Source organism: Eubalaena glacialis, chromosome 1, assembly GCF_028564815.1.
Source record: "Eubalaena glacialis isolate mEubGla1 chromosome 1, mEubGla1.1.hap2.+ XY, whole genome shotgun sequence".
NCBI lineage: Eukaryota > Metazoa > Chordata > Mammalia > Artiodactyla > Balaenidae > Eubalaena > Eubalaena glacialis.
In genome coordinates this window covers 47,327,770-47,334,037 of record NC_083716.1, presented here as the reverse complement: position 1 = coordinate 47,334,037, position 6,268 = coordinate 47,327,770, and the positions used below count along the sequence as shown (strand labels likewise).

At 40.9% G+C, this 6,268-nt stretch overlaps 1 pseudogene; it reads right to left on the bottom strand.

Annotated features, from left to right (window-relative positions):
• Positions 1-2,603: 2,603 nt before the first annotated feature.
• Positions 2,604-3,636, bottom strand: LOC133091134 (eukaryotic translation initiation factor 2A-like; annotated as a pseudogene).
• Positions 3,637-6,268: the final 2,632 nt, after the last annotated feature.

The following is a 6,268-nucleotide window of genomic DNA, read 5'->3' as shown; positions in this document are numbered from 1 at the left end:
AGGAGGAATTCTAACACTTTCTCTAGGTCTGGAGGGAAGGTCTGTTTCCCTTCAGTAGATGCTGCCCTTTGCTTTTCATGTGGTGTCTGGCTCACCTCATCAGAGGTTCTGTGCTGGGAAACCAGGGCCATAGCTGGCTTGGGTGGCTTATACTAAGATATACAGGAAGGAAATTAAGCCCTTTATTTCTATTATCCCTCCTTGGGCAATGGCAAGAAATTTTGCCTTGAGAGCCTTTATTTCATCCAGGAGAATCGCCTTTTCCCTTCGGGAGAGATTCCCACCTCTCCAAGCAGCTGTTGCTCTAAGTAACCATTTACTTCCCAGTGACCTCAGTCTGAAGGTGTCCTGTGGCATCAGCATCCTGTTTCCCTGGTCATCATCAATGCAGCAATAAAGAGCACGACAGCAGGAACACACCCCCCCATCACAGCTTGCTTTCCACGTTATAAAGTTTGAGGACAGCATCATGTCACCCACACAGGGAAGAAGCATAGTTCTCCAAATGAGTTACAGCATGGGTGGTAGGAACAGCTACATACAGTTTAAAAAATGAATCCTGTGTCCTGCAACAGTGCAAACAACTCAAATTTGCATTCAAGATAAAAACGGAAAATGGAGAAAAACCAGGGAAGACCTACCACTCTAAGGGTAGACAGTACCCTCCCCAGAAACTTCAGCCAACACCTGCCTCTGCTGGGTGCTTCACGGAGCCCTGTTTCTGCAGAGCATCTCGGTGTCCAGACCACCATGAATTTGGAGCTGGAGGAAACGTGACTTCCTTGGCTTCCTCCGCAGGTGTCATTCCCCGTCAGGAGCTGAGGTGAGCCCTCCCTCTGGTTTCTCAAAGCAGTTTCTCTGGAGGTCCCTTTCTTGCCACATTGTATTCTTTTCTCCATGTTCTCATTTTTTTGTGTTTGTTTCTTAGTTCTTTTAAGTTCTTTTACCTGCTAGAAACTTTAACATATATTATTAATGTCTTTCCTGACAGTCTCCACACGGGACTTTTTATTATATCTCGACTATGTTTAGACAAAGCTTAGCTCATGGGAGGCACAAAGTACATACGCACAAATAAATGAGGGGGGGGGGTTCCCGCACACCAGAATTTTGTGTCCACTGCCATCTCTGACCATTCCAGGCCACAAAAAGATTGCCTCAATTCCTTTTTGTGAGGAGAAATGACACCTACACATATATTCAGGCTCCTCACTGGATAGAGCAAAGCCTGAGTCTTGGTTTAAAAATGAAAACTTTAAAGATTCTTGAAGGAAGTGAACTATAAAGCAATTCAGTTTTCTTCAAAATTACTCTATTGAGTTTATGCTGATCAACAAGTTCAGGAGAAAACTAATATTCATTCTAAAGTTAGAGAAACAAACTTTAGTTCACCTTGCTTGTTTTGCACTACTTTTAACCAATCTAATGGGTTACATTTATTTAAATTTAAAACGCCTTTATCCATAGATGGTAAATCATACTGAATAACAATGATACTTGACTTTCAATTTCTTGCGCTTAGCTAAGAAATTCACGTCTCTTTTCTTTTTTCTTCTTTTGCATTTTCTCAAAGGTTTATTTAATTTAATTTTTTTTGTATTTTATAATTCTTTTTTAAAATTTATTTTATTCAAGTATAGTTGATTTATAATGTGTTAATTTCTGTTGTACAGCAAAGTGATTCAGTTATACATATATATACATTCTTCTTCATTGTGGTTTATCACAGGATATTGAATATATTTCCCTGTGCTAGGTCAGAATGGCCATGATTAAAAAGTCTACAGATAACAAATGCTGGAGAGGGTATGGAGAAAAGGGAACCTTCCAACTCTGTTGGTGGGAATGTAAAATGGTGCAGCTACTATGGAAAACCATATGGAGGTTCCTCAAAAAATTGAAAGTACAATTGCCATATGAGCACAGCAATCCCACTCCTGGGCATATATCCAGACAAAACTGTAATTTGAAAAGATACTTGCACCCCAGTGTTCATAGTAGCACCATTTTCAATAGGCAAGACATGGAGAAAACCTAAATGTACATTGACAGATGAATGTGTGTGTGTGTGTGTGTGTGTGTGTGTGTGTATATATATATATATATGCCATATATATATACAATGGAATATTACTCATCCCTAAAAAAGAATGAAATAGTGCCATTTGCAGCAACATGGATGGACCTAGAGATTATCATACTAAGTGAAATAAGTCAGAAAGAGAAAGACAAATACCGTATGATATCACTTATATGTGGAATCTAAAATATGACACATGTCTCTTTTCTATAACATGTATTGAGAGGTAGGAAAAGTCAATTTAGTGGACATTATTAACTAATTTCACATATATGCCAAATCTTAGATAAATGGGTGCATTATAGATGAGCAGTAAGTATGAGTATATGGTGGCCAGGTGACCTTCAGAGTGCTCTACAGGGTTTAATACACAGGTTGTGTTTCCACTGATTTATGCTAAAACTTACCTTCTCTGAATCTTTAACATAACCAATTCCAAATCTACCTGGAGAAGGGTGGTATCTTTTTAAATTTTCTCCAAGTCATTGTTTTCCTAGCCATGTTTCAGTTGCTGCTTGCTCTTTCAAGGTTTAGTTGCTTTCAGGTCTTCTTTAGGATCTTGAATTTTTCATCTGTCTCACGGTCTCCAGATGTTAACCGAGATACAGTGTTCTTTGGTGTGCTCTGTGGGGCAGGGGTAGGTGCCATATCTTGGTTCTTGTCATTTCCTGCTTTGCAGCTTTCTTAGTCTCGTATTTCCTTTGATTTTTCAAGGACTGCTTTTGATAATGGCTTATCATTTCCTGGTTGTGATTTCTTATTCTGGAGTGGTTTCTTCTCAGGCAGCTTGGAACTGATGATTAGTTTTTTCCTTAAAGCTGAGGATCTATCAACCATTGTGAATTTATGTTCCTAACTGGGCACTTCCCTTAAAACTGCTTGGTAAGCTATTGTTTTCGCTGGAAATAGTCCATCCAAAAATGGTTGCCAGGACAGGGCTGGTATAATACCAAACTTGTACCCATTATTAACGCACAAGCTGGGAGCATGCATGGCAGTAAAAACGTGCTCCCAACCTGGGCACCAAGCAAAATATGTAGGATCAGAGGTTACTGGTTTAGAAATAGGGTTGCATTTAAAAGTATCCCATGATTCCATTTGTCCCTCAGATTTCTAAATCTAGCTAGCATTAATATATGGCCATGAGGACTAAATAAGCTACATTAGAATGCCAGGTCCAAAGTCAAACACTGATCACATTTCAAGTTGAAAATCATCTCTTTGGCAGGCATAAATCCATAAAGAGCATAAGACTCAGTAGACCTAGACTTCCAAATTACATCATAAGTGGAGCTGTGCTTTGGTAATTGAACAGATTACAGCATTTTCTCCATTTGTTGAAGGTGACACATCATTTGCTCCCTGTAGCAGGAAGTTCCTGTCTTGTCAAATCTGTCCTAGCCATTACAACACAGCAGTTGCTTTTTTATTCCATAGCATCATAACCTTATCAACCTTAGAGGAATGATCGTTGGCTAAACCTGCATGAGGTCCACCAAAGTTGGGGTATAGACATAACCTAACAAATACAGGTGCACCTTTACTCCCTGGAACATAGACAGTCCCCTTGTGTGATTGGAGTCCAAGTGATGACACACAATATTTACGCAATTATTATGTGCAATAGGTACTCAATATATATTTGTTAAATGAATTAATTGTTGTCTTTCCCCCTTGCCCTCAGTGCCCAACATGCTCAGAAAATAGCTATTGATTGAAGAATAAATAGATGAATGAATGACAAATACATATTTCTATTGTTCATTCTTCTGCAAATGCCCTCCAAGCATGGCGAAGCAGCCCCTGAGCATGAGAACACCTCTTCCCCAATCTTTCTCCTGGTTCTGGTCATATGGCAGTGTTGTTTGTAAGCAGGTTTCCTTTGATCATTTCCAAGACAAGAATGAATTGTGTGTTGGTGAAAGACATGACTGTGGAATCCTGAAATATCTCCCAGCTCAGCTTTTTTTACTGGAAGAGAAGAGCCTGTGGATGGGGGACCCTGAATAAGAGAAAGTTCTGATTTTCCTTGTCTGTGGTTTAAACTAAAATAAAAGCGAATCCCTGACCTGGTCTTCCCTTTGACTAGGTCTCCTACTCCTGTGCATTTTCTCCAGTTGGGGATCTCTGTGAATCAGTAGGTCTCAGGCCAGGCCAGAGTCACATGGAAGCTTGTCAAGTGGTCAACCGGGGAAGGCAAGGGACAATAGGAATGGTCTGAAGATGAAGCAAGGGGACTTATCACAGCAACCACCAAGACCTGCCTCCAGATTTACCTTTTGTTTTCCCTTCCAGGGACCTTGGTCTCTAACCCTGGCCATCCTCACCCTCTTTTGGAGAAAGCTCCTTCTAAAACTCACTGTAAAGTAGGACATGTCCCTCTAGATCTGACTCCCACCCCTCATGTCCCAAAGACCAGCCTAAATGGGAAACAAGAATGCTCTCCTGACTTTCCAGAGCTTCCTCTCCCCACAGCTGGGCACTGGACTCGTACATGGAAGGATCTGTCTGGGAGCACCAGGAAGGGTGGATATTCACAATCCCATATCCAGGTGTTCTGTCCAATTAGTGAAGCAAGGCTCCTATGTGGGAACCCTTCTTCACATGCCTGTCATCCCAGTGTCTGGCTCTGAGGGGGACCCACTCTTTCCACCAAGGGTCAGACTCCTGGTTTGTGTCCTGAAGCTGCCTCACATGTTCATACTTTTGGTTCTTTTGGTTGCTGGTGAAAACTGGCACACTCCACGTCTCCATCCAAGTAACTCACTTGTTTAAAATTTTGGAACATCTAAAAAATCAAGAGTGTTAAAATGTGTGTGTGTGTGTGTTTGAAAGAGCATATGGGAAAATCCCCTTCCCCCGGCTCTTTGTAACCCTTCCCAGGCACTAAAAGCACAATGGCCATAACTCTCACCCATCCAAAAAAGTGCCGAGTGCAGCACTTTCTTGTTTTATATATCCTTGCTCTTAAGTGCTCACTGTTTGGATTTCTGATCCCATAACTTTATTTAAAAATTGAGTTTTACTGATGAGTCCCAGGGATGAAAGGTACAGTGTGGGGATTACAATCAATAATAATGTAATATCTTTGTATAATGACAAAGGTGGTCAAAAGGTACAAACTTCTAGTTATAAGATAAATAAATACTAGGGATATAATATACAACATGATTAATATAATTAATACTGTCGTATGTTATATATGAGAGCTGTTAAGAGAGCAAATCATAAGAGTTCTCATCACAAGGAAAATATATATTTTTCTTTTTCTTTTCTTTTGTATCTATAGGAGATGATAGATGTTCACTAAATGTATTGTGATCTTTTCATGATGTATGTAAGTCAAATCATTCTGCTGTACACCTTAAACCCATCCTGTGCTGTGTGTCAATCATACCTCAATAAAACTGGAAGAAAAAATTTAAAAAAATTAAAAAGTTAAAAAAATTGGGTTTTAGTGGAACTTCGCACTATTTGAGCTTTCTTCTGGCCAAGGGCTTCACCTCTGTGGCTGCCCCTCCTGCTCTATGAAGCTGGACCAGCATGACACCTGCTCCCAGTGGTGCTACAGGGTCTGGTTAGGGACATTGACCATCATGTGACAACGGTAACTCCAGAAGACCCTAACACCACAGAAGAAATGTCACGTGGATCTCGCAAAGTCCTATACCTTCTGGCCCCTGGCTGTCCCTTTCACTTCGTCCCCTGCCACTTTGCAGAAACCTGGCGCTCTGTAAATGCTTATTGAATGAACGTTCCCACTGTCCTTTGTTCTTTCCACTACCCACATTCTTAAGATTCTCTGGCTACATCATGCTCTTCCATGGGTCTGAGCCCTTGAACAAGCTCTTCTGTCTTCCCATGGTGCTTTGAGAATGCACATTTTCCAGTTTCACATTAGTAAGTTGGGTCCCTGTGTTTATCTTGGAAATGGAGAAATTGAAAAATGTCTACAAAGCAGTTGGAAGACTGAAAATGATACCATAAATGGTCCTGAGACATCAAGGAAGTTTTGGAGGATAGGAGGCTGATGGCATTGGAGCCAGCGATATCCAGATATTTAGGATTCATATCTGAGGGGGAAGGGATGGGCTTCTGCAGAGAGCCTGTAATTCACTCAACTTAGAGCATCAGGGCTGGGAGTGCTGGGGATCATGCAGAAAGCAGGGTCAGAGGGAAAGACTTTGG